Source organism: Schistocerca gregaria, chromosome X, assembly GCF_023897955.1.
Source record: "Schistocerca gregaria isolate iqSchGreg1 chromosome X, iqSchGreg1.2, whole genome shotgun sequence".
NCBI classification, from domain to species: Eukaryota; Metazoa; Arthropoda; class Insecta; order Orthoptera; family Acrididae; genus Schistocerca; species Schistocerca gregaria.
Window position 1 is genome coordinate 273266140 of NC_064931.1, and position 21340 is coordinate 273287479.

Consider the following 21340-nt stretch of genomic DNA (forward strand, 5'->3'; position numbering starts at 1 on the left):
CACAAAGAAGTATGATTGTACTGGTGACGAGGAGGTGAGACTGTCGGTGTGAATGGAATAACAAGGTTTTCGATGTGAAGAAATAGCACATTAGCTGCGTTAAAAACACTTTATAACGCAACTAGTGTGCTATCTCTTCACATCGGCATTCTTCAAAAACAGTGGCTGAAAATGATAAACAAAAATCTAAATGTAAGATTGGTCTTTGCGGTGGGCAGGGACGTGTGAGGGACAATGCTGATTTAATCGGTGCTCGGCGCTACAGCAACGTTTGACTTCACCACGCAATTTTGACATTACAACTGCTTGGCTTCTGGCGTTTACAGAAATGAAGGAACAGATAAGTCGACATGAAATGTTTCGAACAAATCCGGTATGTCCCAGGACCGAACGACGGATCTTTTGGACACCTTTTATTGTGCCACTTACATGCAGTTACCATAGTTCAGCCGGCCGTGGTGGCCGTGCGGTTCTAGGCGCTACAGTCTGGAACCGCGCGACCGCTACGGTACTACGGTACCCACCGACAGGTACTGTATTTCCAGCACATCTCACAACTGCTTCTTGTGTCATGGGAGACTGGATAGACATTTTAGAAATGGATACAACTCCAGCAAATGCTACGTGTTGTGTTGGCAGACCCAATCATATAATGCAACTTATTGATATTCTGTTGTATTGCCATTATTTGTTGAACAATATTCTTCTTGTCTGCTGTCATACACTCCTCCATTATCATGCCTTTCCCTCTTTCATACAAAAAGCTGTTAATTAATTTCTCTAGTGGATGTTTACAACAAGTATACTTGTCAAAGTCCTCTGTGCTCAAGGCAATCGTCTCATCAGTTGAGTACATGAGACCTAGACACAAAGAAAGTGGACGAATGATGATGCTCATGCAATCGAATTATAAAAAGTAAAACTGCTCGAAGGATGGAGGTCTGAGCTTGCAAGCTATTGGTCGAAATCAGTGCCCCACTGCGATTAGCAGTCAGCAACGATATTTAGTTAAGGGAAGTCTTGAGGAATAAGAAACGAGCTAGAGTACATCGTAACTATTATAAAATGTAACCGGAATTTATTTTTGTAAGTTACAGAGAATTCTGTAGAGATGTAAAGCATTGTTTTTAATGAACATTTCAACTAAAGCAAAATATGTGTTCAACGGAGATCACAATTAGTTTTTCTGTTGTTAGTTTTTAAAGGAAGTATTAGTATAGCAGAGAATCCTAAAAGTCATGAACTTAATGGTTTTAATAGTAATACAGGTAAGAACAAAATAATGTATAAATAAATAAAACACATGATTTTATATCTTTATCTGAATTAGAAGATATCAAAAGATTTGTGACAAGTATCAGTTTTGAATTGCATATGGAATGGAATAAAACAGAGAGCTTGAGAACTTCGAGGAAGTGTATGGTGAAAGAACTTAATCGAAAGAAACGAATGGAATTAGGACATAGAAATATATTTTTTCACCCAAATGACTGAGTGAATGTGAAACCAAGTGGAGCTAAGTAAAGTGAATGTGTTATTCTGCAGAATGTACATTATCAGAATGACTTTGCCATGGATACCACGAAAAAGTGAGGTAACCATGGCCACAGTGTCTAACTGCACATCCTCCATAAGATAATGATGAGTCTTCAGTGGCTTGAAAACTAATTAATGATACAGAAAATAAACCACACCAAAAAATCAAAAAAATGCATTTGGTTGCATATCATGTCCCAATAAATCACCAAAGTAATGAGTAATAGAAGACACTATATACCACGGAAGGAAGTCAGTGGGTGGAAACTGACGCCCAATGTCTGGAATGGAGGTCCTTGGAGATTTTTAGAACATAAATTGTTTACACATTAACAGCCGCTGACAACTCTGTGGCAAAAATGTTTGTGGGCTGAACTGTTACTTTTGGTGCGCAAGAAAACGAAGTTAATCATGATTGATTTCTTATACACACTTTTTTCCCTAAAGACAAAATTAACATTGAAAGAAGGTAGAAAATGAGTAGCATGAAACACTCGACATATGGTTTTATATTGCATGCCTTTTACTACAGACCACTAGCACACGCAGTTATAGAATACACAGCCAACACAGAATTTCCTTGTCACACTGTCATGGCCTTCAGTGTTGGCAGCTTATGCAGACTATGGATCTTGGAACTCGGAGAGAAGTCATGTTTATTGTCTCCTTATCGACTGGCTCAGATGAGCAGCTGTGACAGCCGGGTAGTTTGTCAAAAACTACACTGCTTATTTCTTACAGCCGATTCGACGTTGTACTGGATAAACTTTGGGTGGTAGGGACGATAACCTTATAACAACGTCGATACTGGGTTGTAGTATCTTGTGCAATTAGCCCACTGATGCAGGAAATCTCTAATCGGACAGTCCCATCATCTGGAAAAGATAGGGAGAATAACAATCGATGACTTAAGCACTCTCCACGGTAGTTTTAGACAGTTGTTTAAGAAGAGAATGGCAGTCAGTATGGGCCAGCGAGAAGTATGGGTCATCTGATTTATCTCAGTTTTGCCGTTAGACGGCGACCGCGTGCAGAGCTGAGCTTTGAATAAAGAATAGATATCACTCCACTACTTGCTAGACCTTGATTGATTTAGCTGTTGAGTCTATGTCACAAATAAATGTTGTTTGTCTTTTAATGCCAAACATGGTGGATGGTGTACTTTTCAGCATCAGTTTATATTGTTGAAGGTACGAAGTAATATTATTACACTAGTAGACTATTAATATCTAAGTAGCCTAATGTAGATTATATTGCAATAACGAAATCCAGCTCACTCAAGCCCGTTTGTGTTTCCGCCATTTTTTGGTCTAAAGTGTCAGTCGGGTAGTACGGGCCATACCACCAAAGTCAGGTTGTGCAAGCCACCCAGGCAAATCTTTTCTTCTCCTTATTTGTAGGGGGGAGGGGGGAGGGGGTCACAAGGCCAAAGTTCAAGAAGAAACGTGCTCGTGAGGGTCGACGGGAGTGGTCTGAGACTGCAATGAAGCAATCAGTCTCAAATGTTTTGGAGGGCGAAATGACGGAAAGGTCTGCTGCTGATCATATTCTGATCCTAGAACTACACCGCAAAGGAGATTAAAACCATTATAGGAAATATGCAGACATCTATGACACCTGATATGGGGTTTTTCAAGTCAAGAATGATTGCGGGGGCTTTTTCGAACAAAACTTGATATAGTGTGAAAGATCTGAGGACTGGGCACATGAACCTTTTGGCTGTCATTGAGGATTCATTGTATCACAACGAAAACAATTTTTTTCACTTTTAACATTGAAAATTAGTCAGGTATTGTTTAGCTAACTTGCATCACGTGAAAAAAACCGAAGTATTATTTTCTACAGTAAAATTTACGTTTCTGCTGCAAGTTTTACTTCAGTTTTTTTATTATATTATACTTCTAATGCACCCGACTTTGGTATGGCCCGTACTACCTGACTGACACTTCATACCAAAAAATGGCGAAACACAAACTGGCTTGAGAGAGTTGGATTTCGTTATTACAATACAATTAACATTAGGCTACTTAGATATTAATAGTCTACTAGTGTAATAATATTGCTTCGTACCTTCAACAGTATAAACCAATGCTGAAAATTACACTGTCCACCACGTTCGTCATTAAAAGACAAATAACATTTATTTGTGACACAGACTAGAGGGGCGGCTTCTGAGGTAGTGCTGTTGTGCCGTGCCATCACTTGTATAAAAAAGAAAAAAAGAGAAATCTATGTTAACTGTGCAGAAAACATTGTTTCGGAGAATGTATTTTCTGATTTGAAGAAGCGTGATTCGCCGTGCGTGCTCTTGCGTTAGTTTCCTGAAGCTTGGAGCCAACTGCAGATTGACACCGTATATCCTCGTAAGCGCTGTGTGAAAGGTTCGGCCATTGGTTTCTACATGCTTCTTATGGCAGAGGTGGAGCCACAACTAGTCTGACTCAAAGCTCTACGTTCCTTCAGCCAAAGAGCAGTAAAGCGCGGGGCCTAGAGAAGCACTATCTGCCATCTAGCGATCATATTAGAATACATCAGGGCGCAGGTTTCTTGTAATTCAGTTTTAAAGTGTTTCTGCAAGTTAATGCTAGTGCATTCCTAAACGCTAATTAATGCTTAATTAAATCGAATAAAGAAATAATACGCTTAAGTAGCATGAGTAATAGCTACATTTAATTTGAATACAATTATGCCCTTAGATCTTGAAACTAAGACGCATTATTTCAATTCTGTTATATCTCACAGCAGCAGGGCTATTGTTACAGAAAAAAAGACCTTAAGTATTCACCACATATCGAGCATCTGTTTTCCAAACAAAGGTGTAGGTAGTATTTCTCTTTACACTCGTGTCGTTCGTGTCATACAGTTCTGTACAAACATGTTGCGGTTATTGCGAGGTCAGGTAATTGACTGTAAAAAGCTGTCTGCACAATGTTATCTATAAGGGAAAATTCAGTTGACTGTGAAAACAGAAAACGTGAAGAAATTAAATGAGTTATTAAAAACGCTATTTAGCGACAGGACTCTCAGATAAAAAACACTAGGTAGTGCACTCCCAAATCTGATTCTGTAGCAGCAAACAAAAAATCGATGCCGTAAGTTCAATCTAGAAATTTACCAAAAGAAGAAATGGATTTGTGGTTGCGAAGGAAGCAATGCTTTTTTTTTGTTTCTTGGTGTGTTATTTGGGAGACATGTTCATTGGTGTAAGACAGGAATAACTGATTTTGGGCATATATGGTCTACAATGAAAGTACATGAAATGTCAAAGTGGTACATGAATTAAGTGCTTGGTCTTTAATTTGTAGGAAAAACCAACATTCAACAGAAGTTAGATTCGCAGTATAGACAAACAAGTAACAGCCACAACAAACGTGTAAGAAGGAATAGATATGTATTGAACTTAACTGTACACTGTATTAGGTTCTGTGGTGCTTTGCAACTGGCTCTCAGGGGCCACGATGAATCTGATGCCTCTCAAAATAAGGGGGTTTTTCGCTACCTAATTCAGTTCAGCGCGGAACTGGATTAAGATCTTCAAATTCATTTCATCCAAGCATTTTTATGACTGTTCAGAACGAACTGCTGCAATGCACATTACAAGTATACCATGATAAAGTTCGTAAAGAAATAAAACGTGCCCATTATGTTGCAATAATCGCGGATGAAAAGCACAGATGTGTTTTGCGATTTTCAGTTGGTTCTTTTCTTGCGTTATACTGTTGAGGGAAAACCTGTGAAAGATTTTGGAACTTGCTCAATACAGATAGTAAGAATGCTCACACTATAGCTGAGAGTGTTCTAAAAGAAATTGAACCATAAATTGGCGATGACTGAGCAAAACTAATAGCTCAGAGTTGCGATGGTGCAAACGTTAAGAGTGGCAAGTCGAACGGGGTTCAGAAATCAACTAAAGACAAATATCCAAATGCAAACTGCATCCCTTGTTATGTGCATCAGTTCAGCCTTAAGTCTAAGGCAACCTCTGTTAATTACAAAGCCCGCATCTTTTTTGCATACCATTCAGGTAATTCTTCTTTCTTTTCTAACTCGCCACAGAGGTCAAAAGTGTTGCATAGCATTATTCAAAAAAGCTTGCCCCGCGTGTGTGACTGGATGGAATTACCATTCGCGAGTAGTAAAAGATGTTTTTGAAACCAGGGAAAAATCTTATTACTGTTATAGCAGTCACTGAAACAAGTGAGAGCGTAAAACTACCTTCTACTATTGAAAAAGCTGGTTCATACAAACAAAGACTGCAAGATACCGAATTCATTTTCTGGCTATCATTTTTCTGTAAGATAATACCTCATGCAGACGTACTTTTAATCGGCTTCAGAAGAAGATAACTGAACCGACCACGGCAACGCAAGACAACGAGAACGTTAAAGCGGTATTGCCAAACATCAGGGATGACATTGACTCCATCCTTAACGAGATTATTTTCGAAAATGACTAAACGATGCCTGCCAAGAAGCCATGGATTCTTGATGGGCATAAAAAAAAGAGATGCTTTGGAAGAGTACGATGCCGTCCCTTCAGAAATAAAATTACATTTTCAGTTCACTGGACACCTCATTGCTGCCAACTTATTTGATGTAAATCAGTTTGACAAATACATCACAGATTTTCCAGACAAATACCTTGAAATTAAAGACACATATACATTTCTGGAAAAAAGAAAGTTGGGGTGAGTTTCAAGTCTTCTATACTAGATCTGAGTTGAGAGTAGTTTCTGGAGCAATTCTGTTTCTTTCGCTGATTGTAGAGGATGCAGTTTGTGACACATTCGACGAGACTATTAAAGTTTTGAAACTGCTAATCACGACGCCTATCTCGACATCAGGAGCTGAGTGGTGCTTTTCAATGCTCAAGAGAATTAAAACATTCCTACCAAACACCAAGAAAGAGGAATAACTGAGTGCCCTGTGAAAAGTCATTCGTGTGCAAAATAGGAACATTTAAATCCGAGATGACGGATTTATTTGCCAACAACAAGGAGCGAGGAATCGATTTACAATACCATTCACACTAATTATTTTTTAATTATTATTTATTTCCCAAAGTCATGGAGTTGCTGCTTTTGGTGAGTACAATGCTTTTAGTTTTAAATGTTGATAATTTGATTAAATTTGCTTCGCAAAATCCTGATTACAAGTTCGAACAATTTATATGTGCTCTATTATTTCGCTTAGGGGCACTCATGTTATAAGGGACACTTTTCTGGCAGTCGGCCGCGATCGTAAAACAAACGAGGAATTCTGGCTGTCGTGGGGAGAACAGCAGAGTGGGGGGACAAGTCACGTCTCACAGGGCTGGCAGCCTAAGTCTGTGTTCTGTGCTCCTGGGAAGACAGAGCAGATGTAATAATGAGCATATGGATCCCTGAATATTGTGAATGCCATATTCGAACCCTGTGACTGAACAAGATTGCTCTATTCACTAATTTCAAAATAGGAAAAAGAAACAACTAGCAACCATAGCTCAAAGTAAAGGGGAGCACATAAATCATTTAGTAACGGCTAGAGCCAGGGTTGCCAAACGTACGAGGTTCCTCGTACAAATAGAGATTTGTGGTCTTCTGTACGAGGTACGAGGACACGGTCAGGCTTGTACAGTTATGTACGATATTCTGACATAGGAAATTTTATAACACGATTTTTAATTGGGGTTAACAATTTATGGCGTAAATCGGTCTTTACGCTTTGGTTACATTGGGTGTGCTATACGAAAAGTAGACGCACTGGGTACGCTCGCGAATTTTTTTTCACTTTAATGTACCTTTTAAAGTTTTCCTAGCTCCCTTAGTTTTCCCCAGTGCTCCTCAGTAGAGTTCGGAACGTTTCGTGGTTTTATGCACTGCTGCACCTTCAAATAAAAGTTTCATGCTGTTATACTTAATTTACAAACAACGACAAAAGTGTTGTACTAATTTTGGCTTAAGGGGCCCGTACTAGCCGCTCTTCTCTATTAATAGTAACGAAAAATGCTAATGTATTTGTAATGAAATACCATAACAGGCTTCTGTAACTGAAACAACTTTTCGTTAGCAGACGGAGAACGTTGAATATCGCAATCCTACGTTCTGTGTTCACGTGTAGGTCTGTTTGGACGCAGTTACATGTACAGTACTAAACTGCATATCTTCCATACTGAAGTAGAACGTCATAACGTTATATGGTGGTGGTTGCAGCTGTACAGACCGACAGTCTAATATGGCCTACCATTCGTCCAGTAATAGCCTATCACAGAACACAGTCCAAGGTCAGACACCTCCATCACCTCTCTTTGAGTAAAGCCACATTATTCATGAGTCGTGATTCATCGTCAAGAGGCTACTCGCGAACTTGTCATTGCTGTTGTGTCATATGGGAGTTCGACGTCATCTAAGAGTGAGTCACAATACGGGGTTGTTGAGCACTTTGCACGACGATGAATAAGAGGCCCAGGAGAACCCGACAGGCGTGAGGAAAGTGGACTTTGATGTGCAACAATACTAGTCACGCCAATAAACTCATAAAGAAACAGCTGAGAAATTACTTGTTAATCGTGATTTAGTTGAGTTTCACGGTTTAGGGTATGTGGTTCAGGATCGGCTTCTGGAAGCCAGACAAAAAGAAAAACATGAATAGCCAGTACTCTCTCCCCTACTTCCGTCTTCCATCTATTGTCCACGTGAAACAACGCCCAGTCCAAGTAATTAATAAGCAAAGTCTTATGTAGATTTGAGAAGAGCGAAAATGAGAATAAACTTTCAAGTTTACTTAGCTTGTCATACTGAGATGGCTCCAGTTCTTCTTGTCTAGGGGTCTGATTCTTGAAGCTGAAAATCTAACATCAGGTCCTCACGGTTGGTTTGAAGTAAATAAATTGGAAGGTGGTTGTTGGAGAATTTTTTACGTAAATGCAGGGTGAGTCAGGAGGAAAGGTACATGCTTTGAGAGGTGATAGTATTACTGATTCTGAACAAAAAACTTCATTTGGACGTCTGCCCTATTCCGAATGGTTTCCGAGATATAACGCATTTAATAGCACTTTTGTACGTTTTTCGTGAATAACTCGAAAACCGCACCCTCCAGCGAAAACGTGTTGCAGTACAAAATTAAACTATATTAAATTTACTACAAAAAAGGCCTTATTCATTTTTTTCTCTAGAACTAAGAGTTTGAGCGAAGAGAGCGCGAGAAGTTGAAAAACTCGCTCGACGCGCTTGCGCTGTAGCTTACGTAGTTTTTGTTGGCCAATTTGAGGTAGTTTCCCAACTTGATGGACCACAAGTGTCCCGTGTCAAACTGTTCGTCTCAAGTTGCTACCTCAATATGTTATCTCAAATTGGCCTACAAAAACTACGTAAGCTACACCGCACGCGCGTCGAGCGACTTTTTCACTTCTTGCGCTCTCTTCGCACGAACCATTAGTTCTAGAAAAAAAAATGAAGAGGAAATTTTTTGTAGGAAATTTAATATAGTTTAATTTTGTACTGCGACACGTTTCCGTTTGAGAGTGCGGTTTTCTAGTTATTCAAGAAAAACGTACAAAAGTGATACTAAATGTATTCTATCTCGGAAAACATTAGGAATAGGTCATACGTCCATATGGAGTTTTCTGTTCAGAATCACTAATACGAGCATCCCTCAAAGCATGTACCTCTCCTCCTGACTCACCCTGTATATTTTCCACTGATTTTCTCGCATTTTAGTAAATCATACAGTACTTCGATTTTTCACATTAACAAAGCCGAAATTACATTGTTTGCACCTATCATACAACAATAAGTCCGATCACATCAGAGGCAAGCTTACGACTCTCACACTCTGCAGAAATATCAATATTCCAAAGGGTTTACAATTTTTCTCAATAAATGAATTCCTGCTAGTTTTTTTTACATTATTCATTTAGATTATTATTTCATAAATGAATCCAGAAATAAACATAGTAAACAGTACAGGATTGCGTAATTAATAATAGAAATTTTAAGTGTGCAAATAATTCGTAATTTCAAATGTTTCTAAAAAAATAATTTTAACTGTACATTCAGAACTGGTGCTTATCTATTATAACATCGAAACTAAAATATTTTGTAAAGTAATTCATTTTCATATGTTGTAGCTTGAAATATAGCGTACTGTGTGTGAAATTATATGAAAGTTTTCAGAAAAGCAACTGAGATGATATTCACCTGTCCAAAATTCCAAAAATAATACTGGTATCGACAAGTACTGTTGAGGAAAAGAAATGCCACAGGAGGATGTCCCGTTACAAGCCATCAAGGAGAGGCCCGGGATGATAATTTACTCTGTCTATTAGCGTTTGCTGAGAATGGTATATTCCTGAGCAAATAATGGTGAAGTATAAATATAAAGGCAACAACTCTCCCATTTAGACCCGTAATATACCTGCAAGTCATCCCGCGCAGGCCGCATGTCTCTGGTAGTTTGGGGCTGGGTGTGTACCCGTAGACCTGGAATGCCTCATTTGATAGATGGACGACCTTATGTACCCGTATTAAGGGTAATATTATGATCCAGTCTGTGTGTCAACTGTATCCCAAGGAACTGATGTGTTTCCATCAGAATTAGTCGCCAGTAAACATGTCAGCAATAGAGGTGGCTTGCAGAACAGGATGAGATCTTGGCTAGCTTCTTGCACCAGACCTCTGCCTTACTGAATAAGTGTGGGCAGACACGAAATGAACTATATAACAAAACTGATCCGGCCGTGCTTCAAGAAATCCTTTGGAATGTCACCCAACGTGCATGGGAGAGAGTAGCAGACAAGTGAGACAGACGTTTATTACCTAAGGCACAGGCACACCCCTGCCCCCTCCACCTTGAACCATGTACCTTGCCGAGGTGGGGTGGCTTGCATGCCCCAGCGATATAGATAGACGTACTACAGCTGTAATCACAACGGAGGGATGTCTATCTAGAGATCACACTAGCCTGTGGTAGCTCAAGAGAGACAGCCGCCCTTGTAGTAGTTGCATGGGGAACAGTCTGCATGACTGGCTGATGTAGCCTTGTAAAATTAGCAGACATGGCCGCTGCTGGTACAGTGAACGGCTGAAAGCATGGGAAAACTAAAGTCGTTTTTTTCTCTGAAGGCATGCAGTTCTTCTGTATGGGTTAGTGATGACGGAATCCTCCTCGGTAAAATATTCCGGGGGTAAAATAGTCCCCCACTAGGGAACTACTCAGGAGAGTGTCGTTATCAAGAAAAGCAAAACTGTCAGTCTACTGGTAGGAGCGAAGGAGATTATATCCAATATTCGGGTGGGTAGATCAGTGGATTTAAAAAAGGAAATGGACAAGTTGAAGTTACATATAGTGGGAATTATTAAATTGCGGTACCAGGAAGAAAAGGACTTCTGGTCAGGTCAGTACAGGGTTACCAACACAAAAAATAGGTTCAATGCTGGATACGGCGTAAGAAAGTATAATAGGAACAGCATAGTGAATACATGATCGTAGCCAAGACTGCACGGAGGATAGTTTAATCATTGCTAACACTTGGTTTAAGAATCGCGAAAGAACTTTTTTTTTTTTTTTTTTTTTTTTTACGTGGAACAGACCTAGGGACACTGGAAGATTTTAGATTGATGATATAATTGTAAGACAGATATTTGGAAATCAGATTCTGAACTGTAAAACATTTCCAGGGACAGATGTGCACTCTGACCATAATTTATGGGTTATAAACTATAGATTAAAATCGAAAAAATTATGAAGAAGGGACCAGGATAAGTTGAAAGAACCACGCACGGAGGCTTTCCGGTAGTCGTTCTTCCCGCGAACCATACGCGACTGGAACAGGAAATGGAGGTAAGGACAGTGGCACGAAAAGTGCCCTCCGCCACACGCCGTTGGGTGGCTTGCGGAGTATAAATGTAGATGTAGATGTAGAAAGAACCAGAGGTTCTTCAGAGTTACAAGAGGAAGCAATAGGCAACGTTGGACTGACACAGGAGAAAGAAATGTAATAGAAGATAATGGGTAGGTTTGTGAGATAAAATAATGAAGTCAGCAGAAGATCACATCTGCCACTGAAATACAATGTCTTGTGGAAACTTTCGATAACATAGAAGATATTGAATTTAATTGACGAAAGGATTAAATATTAAAAACGCAGCAAATGAAGGGAATGAAAGGGAATACAGACGTATAAAAGATGAGATTGAAGGAAAGTGCAAAATAGCTAAGCAGGAATTGCTCGAGGACTAATGCAAGGCTGTAGAAGCATGCATAACTAGGGAAAGGATGATGGTGCCTTAGAAAAATTTAGGAGATCTTTGAACATAAGAGAATTTTATGACTATTACGAGCTCATTTGGGAAAGTAGGAAAGCTCAAAGGTAGAAGGAATGTATAGAAAGACTATACAAGTGAAATGAGCTCGAAGGCAGCAAAAGAAGAGGAAGCAGATGAAGATGAGATCAGAGATAGGATACTATGAGAAGAATTTAACAGAGGACTGAAAGTCCTAAGTAGACACAAGGCCCCTGAATTAAATGGTATTCCATCAGAATTACTGAGATCCTTGAGACAGTCAGCCATGACAACTTACTTCCACATGGTGTGCTAGATATGTGACACAGCCGAAATCCATTCAGATTTCTGGAAAAATGTAACAGTTCCAATTCCAGTTAAGAAAAGTGCTGACAAGGGTTAATACTACCGAACTGTCAGTTTAATAAGTACTACTTGCAAAATACTGAGACAAATTGCTTTCAGAACAATTAAAAAACTAAGATGGTGGTGGTGGTTAGTGTTTAACGTCCCGTCGACAACGAGGTCATTAGAGACGGAGCGCAAGCTCGGGTTAGGGAAGGAAACCGGCAGTGCCCTTTAAAAGGAACCATCCCGGCATTTGCCTGAAACGATTTAGGGAAATCACGAAAAACCTAAATCAGGATGGCCGGAGACGGGATTGAACCGTCGTCCTCCCGAATGCGAGTCCAGTGTGCTAACCACTGTGCCACCTCGCTCAGTGAAAAAAAAAAAAAAAAAAAAAAAAAAAAAAAAAAAAAAAAAAAAAAAAAAGAGAGAGAGAGAGAGAGAGAGAGAGAGAGAGAGAGAGAGAGAGAGAGAGAGAGAGAGAGAGAGAGAAGCCGACACCGGAGAATATCATTCTGCGTTTCGGAGAAATGTAGGAACAAGCGAGGCAATACTGTCCCTACGACGTACCCTAGAATATAAGTTAAGAAAAAGGCAGATCTGTGTTTATATCATCTGTAGATTTAGAGAAAGCTTTTGAAAACATTGACTGGAATATACTCTTTGACATTTTGGAAAGAACGTTGTTGGAGCCAACGTCTGCTCAGCGTGTTGACCAGGCCTAAATTATTTATTTCCAATTAGGAACCCCATAAAACGCAACAACGTCTGAAAATTATTGCCAATTATTATCATCATCAGCATAAAAATAGGAAAGTTTATAAGTTTTTGTTATTTAGAATGACAACACGTTATAAAGAAGAAGAGAGATGTATCGAAAATTCACTGTGAACGTAACACCTGAATATGTAATTGTAAACATATTAAATAACAATGTAATTGGTTAAATATCTGGGCTGCTAGAGGCCATATAAATTCAATAAATAAATATCACGTAGCACAATATGAAAAATGGTATGCTCAAAAGTCCACGAAGCCTAACAGGAATTACCTTCCGCGTAAGTTTTCGGAAACTAAAACGTGTATTTACACCTTTCTGCAAACATATATTCATGTCGAGTCGCCGAAGGTGCTAAAACTGTTCACAGAAATTAGGCGAAAAAGGAAGTCTTCACCGTCGGACACACTTTTCGCTTGGTCGAGCTATACAACCGTTGGATCAGCGACAACATTTATCGATACGCAAACACGGCCCAAGCCGTCGGAGCTTGTCGGAACAGTCGCTTCTTGCACGCGCTGCCCAGACGTCGGCAGGCATTGCCGGAGAGGGGGTTACACTGCAGTTTGCTGGTTTTTCGCGGATTAGGACCGTAGGTAAGTGCGGCTGTCAATTGGGTAGCAGTTATCATTGTTGATCTGATTTGTCTTTGTATTTCGATCGTTTAATGTGCTCCTTAACTTCAGTGGCTAAGTATTATGAAGCAGTTCGTAGAGCGAAAAGAATTCTTACTTTCAACTGTACGCATTCCGTTGATGCTACGGGGTTCGTGGCTTATTTTTGTTAATGTTCTCAAGAAAGTAATATCCTTGAGACAGTGGTTGTAGTAAAGAATGTAAGCGTGTAAAATTGTTTTCATTTGGGTAGTTTTGATCTAGTGCATTGGGTATATATTTTCCGAACATGTAGACACCAGTAAGACCTCAAATGAAATGTAATGTGTTAAAACTAGCTAGTTAACTGTTTACAACAAAAAAATTTATGCGTGACATGTTTCTAGATTTCGAAGGTTGAAGGAAAAATTTCCTTAACATTTGCGGAGGAAGCTTCCACACGTTTACTACCCTTTCAGGGATTTGATGCATTGGCTTGTTTATTACTTGAGTTCGAATTACGCTGAAATATTTAGTACTTAAAAATAATTTGCCTTTAAACGATTTAAATATTCAGTTCATATTTAAACGAGTCCTTGATACTGTACCAGGCATGCAAGAGGTATTCAAATGTTTGAAAATTGTTTTGCATATGCTGAAATACCTTGTTCCAACTGGTTACAGTATTTAAGTGAAAAGATCTTAGCGCAGCTATTTTACATAATCATAGCAAAACTAAAGCAACTTGCGAAATTTTGTGTGTGTGAAAGGAATATTTTCATAGTTAAATTAGACTGGCATTTTGTTACGGTGTTTCCATATCAAGAGAAAAGCATAGTTGGTTGCAAAGCGTTTAACTTGAAACGGAGTATGTAAGTGATCGTGAAGACAGTCAGCAGGTCAAGGTATTTTGGTTTCAGAATACTTTCTGCACCCAGGCAATAACTAGAAATAAGCTTCCGTGCTTTAGTGAAGATTTCTCTTTGTACAAGCTCTTACGTCTGCTCATCTGCAAATTTTTACTCTCGGCAGTTGAACATTTTGTAGGCTCCACTGGGCGAGGCTGTCCATTACCAGCGCATGCCGTTTAGCTTTCCAAATGCTTTTTAAAATTTGTTGGATCACTGCGTATCAGACGAAAAGTCGTGTAGCTTTACTTTTCCTGTGCAATAATTTTTAAAACGACTGAAATCTCTTGTACGCCTTGCTTGAAACAGTGGAATGACTAACAACGTATACCTGACTTCTCCTGAAATTTTGTAGCGTGGAAGTAAAACTAGTTATCAAACTATTAATATTGCAGGAATAGAAACCCTAATTTGGCTTCACAAAGCTACAAGTGTTTGATCGTTGAGTGAAGATAGTCTTCCCACTTGCAACACATGCGCATGATTTGAGGCGAAGCTAAACTTCACACTATTCGCGGCGCAAGGCTGTAGTGGAATGTGAAACGTTAATTGCCGATGTGTGCGTAAAGCTATCCGAATTTTATCGGAAGTATGGTCTCAGAGTTCGTTTTGTGCGATTTAGAGTAGTTACAGTAACTGTCACTCACTAGACTAACCTGTGACAACCGTGAATAGATTTGTATCCTTACACCGGTGTTTTCCGTAAGTTAAAGTTGCAGCTATTCGGTAGTTGGAGAAAGGTATGGCTTTGTATAAATGCATGGAAGAGCACTTCCTTGATGTCTAAATTTGTAGATTGTCTCGTGACGCCACAAGTCTTGTGGCACGAGAATGTTCCAGCATTCCAAAAAATGGATAATGCTCAAATTTTTCCGTACAGTTTGTTAAAAATACTTAGCACATAGTATTAACATCGAAAAAGCCATCCCGTCTACTTTACGGAATCAAAGCACTACAATCCCATCTTAAAGGTTCACGCTTACCGACCGCCAAATTTCACATGGGTAGGCGTTTCGGCGGACTAACATGCCCGCAGTTGCCATCTCCCGACAAGTCTGTCACTGCGCACAGATTAAATGTTCAGATATACAAGACACGGTGCGAAGCAGAAGAAACTGCGTTTGTGGAGAAATGTAAAAACTGCAAATATTCGTGGGACACGTGGAGTACTGCAATAATGTACTTTAGTTTCTTTAAACGAATCCCTAAGGGTTTAGTGTGGCATACAGAATAAATTCGTTGACCTTCTGTATTTGTTTGAAAGTTTTATTACAAATACCGGTACTTAATGAAAATAAAAACATACATTCAATGAAATCATGTTAATAATTATGGGATACGGCAGCACTGACGCTTACTGTCAGCTGCTAGAAAGTTAAGTCGGTAATGGCCTCTCCTCGCAGCTGACACTCAAAATTTACAGTATTTTTCGTTAAGAATAATTCAATGATCAGTAGCTTCGAAATGCTGGATTCATCCATTCTTATTTGCGGAAATCGGATCGAACTGCGTGAGTGAATTTTTCGTCAGTCATTGCTTTCCCACGGCTCTGATTTTTTGGTCTTACCTGTAAAACAGCCTAGGCAAACCTCTGCTTTTGTGTAAAGCCAATGTGACCTCGTAGAACACAATGAACTTTTGTTAAATAAACAGGGCGGCGCTGTAATCGCTCAGTGCAGTCGGCCGGGACGTGTGTAAGCTGCCACGAAATTCGTCGGTTTGTCTGTCGATAAATTGGTGCGCGTGAGGAGTTTTAAAATTTTTTCGTGGATGCGTAGAATGTAGCTAGGCTATATGTAGGAAAGTTCTAGAATGGGAAATAGCATTTGTAGCTTTGTAGTTTGCACCATTGTTTACGTAGAAGCAAAATCCTCTAGTCGTGTTTCGCACTCTGGTAGCCAAGGTCTTTTCCAAAAACCTTGGCTGCTGATGGCGTAGTCAGATCCCAATGTTAACGTAGCCAATTTGAATGCAGTTAGGATTGTCGCATCTGCACAAGATGGCAACACAGGATGCGGTTTTGCGGAGAAAGGGTTATCTACTAGTATTAAGACGCAAGCTCCATTGGCCAGTTGCTAAGCGACAGGCATTGTGAAGTTGAAATCTCGTTTTGAGTCAGTTTCTTCTATGCATTTGGTCTAAGAGCTGAACGTATACTGATTCGAAGCAACTTTCTGCATTCCCAGTAACGGATTAGACCAAATATATTTTCACGGCCAAATTCTCAGCTGCCTGGTTCTGAACACATAGTGCACGTGTTTGTCTTCGGTGCAGTGACAGCACACTAAAGGCAGCCCCTCCTGGGGGTTTCTCCATCTCACCTGTAATCGGAAACCTTGCCCGTCTCTCTGGCGAGATACTCATTGCAAGTCTCCAATGACAATATGACTGAATAGCTTGCAGTGCGCGTTAAATCGATAAAACTGGCAATCGGTTTTAGCTTCCATAAATTATCATCTAGAGCTGAAGCTAATAGTGATGAAAGAATTGTTTCATCACAAACTCCCTGGTTCTAAGCAACCTAGTGAAGTGGTGCAAGACCTCGACAGCTGCTAAACTCAGTGACAGATTTTCTAGTAATAACTACTGTTCTAGCATACGGCGTGAGAAAACTGTATCTAGTCCAAATATGTTCATCTGCAAATACAGATGTTTAATTATAAAGTTGAGCTTAAGACGGCGTTTGAGCAAACGAGAGCGAAATATTATAAATGGACTTCCCCCAAGTTAGAAAAAATAATTTCCTGCTTTGACACTGCAAGTGACTGTGCTGTCTTGTCAGATTAAATTAGTTTAAAACTACCAACGAAAGGTCAGTATGGTGGTGGGAATGCTCTTGAAGATACTGAATTATAGTTATTACTTATGAAATAAAGCTTGGGGGCTGATGCACAAGCAAGAGTGCAGATGTAGAAAATGCCGCCTTGAAAGTGTTTTAAATCTTCTTATGTGAGAAAATACTAATCATAGGTTCTTTACCTTTAAAATTATCTCCTTTGTAGATTTGTGCCCTAAATGTCTTCGGCCTCTTCGAATTTGACATCAGGTAGCTTGTTAGTCCCAAAACTAGCGACTAATAATACTAATATTGACTCGAAGTTCCGACTTGCAGCGGAGGTTTCGATATTGTGTATTCGTAGTTCAGGTATGGGGCAAACTTGTCATGCTTACTATTGTATAACAACTGCTGCATGCTTTGCGAACTTGAACTATTTAACTGTTGCTCCTAGGCTGAATGCAGATACGCACTGCATTATATTGACTCTGTTGATCGGTGAAGTATCTCAAATAACTGGCTTATCGTAAGTCTTAATTTCTGAGAACGCATGCGTGAAAGCTGAAAAGCTTTGAGAAGTAGGTTGTCTGAGTTTACGTTAACAACCTCCTGTTAACAGGTACAACCCTAAAATGAATTTTCTCAATTCATCATATACATTGAGTAGGTAGATCAATTATTCTTGGCAAACTATTGTCCACAAATGACTAGACTGCCACTTAGTTTTTCAGCTCACTTGCTGCTTTTGTGAAAGTTTTTGCCAGGTGATACTATTCTGGAACAGGCTAAGACAGGTGTATCTTCAATACCTTGGGGCTATGGCGAGACCGATAACGAACTTGCTTAAATATTGACTTTTTTGGTGTAATCTAAAACTCTAAAGAAATTGCTCCTTTTTTAAACTGACAGGCTTTCGTCTGCAGAGACACACCTTCATCGGTTTTGGCAACAGCGTGTTAATAGCAGATGCTTTCTTCCTATGAGTTGTGAACCCTCTTTCCTGGTGTCCTAGAATACGTACTTCAGGTTGTATATTGGACAGCGTAGTTGCCAGATTGTGCTGAACGGCAAATCACACTGCTAGCATTGACAGGCCTGTGTTTAGAACGTGTTGCCAAAGTTGAACAGAAAGAAGTGGTCAGGTCTTTAAAATTGTTAAGCATGCCTTAATTTGCCAATTGTTGTAAATTCCGGCTGGTGAGATTCTAAGATACCATTTGGTCAAATTAACTTGGTAGTTGTCTCTTGCTCAACACTAAATGCTTTCCTTCTCAGATATGAAAGTTACATCAGGCCTCGTTATTCTGCATGTGCTTTGGCAGAACCCTGACGTGGTATCGTGGTAGTTACTTTGTAGATTTTTCTTAATGTGTGGAAACAGCGTTACTGAATTTCTAGCCAGTTCCTAACAGTCGCTTGGGCATATTGTAGTTACTCACTGCATTGCATAACAATAGCTCGATCCCTTTCCTTGCACGCTGAAGTCCACAAAAATCGAAGACGATACAGCTGAACCTCCTGTTAGAACAGTGACGCGGTAATCCTCGTAGTGTTTCATTCCAAAAGCTACACGCGCTTCTTGGATTGTCCCAAGCGACGAGCACCGTGGGGAGCTTCAACATTGATTCAGCTCTTGTTTAGCGAACTTGGTCGTCAGCTGCGGGATAGAGAGTCACTAGCCCGGTGACTGTAGGCTTAAATGTCACTAAAGTGCAAGGGTGTAGCGCGTGGGAGCGATAACACCCTCTCAGTGAAGAGAGCTTAAGGTAGCACACATAGTATCGGCCCGAAATGTTACGCTGACCTGTCAACAGGTAAGTTGATGCCTAACATGCTAAGAAAAAAATTGACATTACCAATAACTATTATTTCGATAAATATTGCCATGTTTGAACAAAACCAAATTAATTTTGTTAATGAATCTGCTGGTTATAATTGTTAAATTAAATTTTCTATCGCAGACCTCTTACGTGGATTTTATTCCATGATCTTCAATCATGGATTGTCAACAAATAGGTTTCACAGATAATGACCTTACTGGGTAGCAGAAAACAGCTGTATGATATAATGCTATACCCGTTATAGCTGGGGCTAACTCATTTGATAGTCTGGTATTGTGATCATAAATTTAATAACTTCCCAGCTTTTGTAGTAATCGTTTCGGTCTTCTAAATCACTAGTACTAAAACAGCTCTTTCTAATCATGTGCTAGATAACCTAGCTAAATAGTTAGTGTAAACAACTTTGCACAAACTAGAAGGAACTGATCACTACTGTTACCTTCGCACTCATTTAGTAGATAAACCCAGCTCCAGAATACATTCGCCCTTTTCCACTGTTAATCACTGGTAAATTCATAGGAGTATGAGACGTTATAGACAAATTAGCCAAATAAGCTGTGACACCAGGGGACCTGCTGGTCTAAAGTTGCACAATGTTTCATTGCCTGTTCGCTAGTCTTACAGATTGTAAGGTGGCTGGAAGTGGAAAATTAGACGACACATCTTTACATATACTTCTCATTACTCTGACAGGACGTCATGTCCTAAGTCCTCCTTTCCACTTCGTAAGAACCGAAGTGTCAACACCAGACTTATGTTGCCATCTCCATCAGCGACGTTGGTCATAGCTAGAAACTCTATTCTTGGCTGAGTTTTTGAACCCCTCCCATGTCGCTTTCGTTGTATACAGGTCTTAAATTTACGAACATCGCAATCAGTTACACCTCGAATAATTGCGAAGTACTGTTTCAGTACACGAGGCAATTTTTCTGAAACTGTTACCGTATATTTCTTTGGCTACGTCGTCTGCGAGTAGAGCAATATTAAATCTGTTAATGCCGTAGACTTTCCTTTATTGCATCATAGATGATGCACTCGGTTTAACTTAAGGCATTAGGTGTAAACTTAATTTTTCCTTCTTACATAAGGTTTTAATTATTGGTCCGTAGGCCCATAGTTAAATCAATTTTCGACGTCATATAAAAATATTTTTAAAAATTGCAATATACCCTAAACAAAACTCACGGTCTTGAAATGAATAAAAATCTTGCAAAAATCATTAGAGTAATCTCTACACAAGACAGCTAAGTATAAAATACAAAGAAAAGCCTAAGGATTTACTTAGCCACCAATAAATCGTTTAGGTTGTTCTTGAGCGGACAGTTGGCTAAGAGATATAGAAAACTTAATGGTTGCTGGCAAATTATTGAAACTTTGTGCGTAACTGAAATCTTTCTGGAGCAACATGACTTTAAATTTCCGTGTGAATTTCTGGTATTGTCGCCATGAACAGTCGTTTGGAAAATTTGACAAATTTCATTAAGGAAAAAATATATGAATATCTGGGAAAGCGATGAATCTCAATTTTAATATTAGTGAGATACCTGAATTCTAAAGTTTGGAACGCTTTATTACCTAAGACTTACATAATAGGGCGACATCAGTGAACATACTGGTCCTAACAATGTAGTGAAGTTCATGAATGTCTGGCACAACAAAGGACAAAATTCAAAAATGTCAATAGACGAAAGCGGGAAGAACGATAAATGCATTCCAAATAGTTGACACGCAACTTCAAATTTTAATAGTAGCTTCTAGATCTGTGACATAACGCGTGGCCGGTTATAATCTACCTTCACGGCAGCCTCCTTTTGTACAGTCAGATAAAAGGAATTTCCACTGTAGAAACATTGATTGCATTCCACAACTGGAAATGGATATTGTATCGAGCGACTGTGCCCTTCGGCGTCAGACCACTCCTTAAGTACCTCCGCGTGAGCAGTTAGTGATATTAATCCCATATTCTTGTCACTAGTTAAGTGCCCGTACTGGAAATGTCATTCTAACCTTTTCAAGGCGCTGACATTAGATTATAATGTAATCTATTTAAAGTACATTTCATCCAGTAAATGAATCGCAAAAATGTACAGTTTTACTTCAGGTGACAGAACGTGAAATATAAAATTAAGCATCATCTGCACTAGTCTAACAAAATATTGAATCCCGATGCGAAAACAGGGATATTAAATATACCGCCCTCCGACGTTGTTAGTAAACAATGTTCTTTGCTGTATTTGGGACAGGTACAGTCCTTTGAAAATACATGTCAATTTCTTCTTAATTTCGAGCACTGTTGGCT

General features: G+C 39.4%; 1 protein-coding gene across 1 annotated transcript in view; it reads left to right on the forward strand.

The window, feature by feature from the left end:
- Positions 1-13349: 13349 nt before the first annotated feature.
- The window catches only part of LOC126298751 (uncharacterized), a 38514-nt gene continuing 30523 nt past the window's right edge, over positions 13350-21340 (forward strand). The window contains exon 1 of the mRNA XM_049990196.1: positions 13350-13519. The gene's annotated coding sequence lies outside the window, so the exon portion shown is untranslated. The remainder of the gene's footprint in view (positions 13520-21340) is intronic.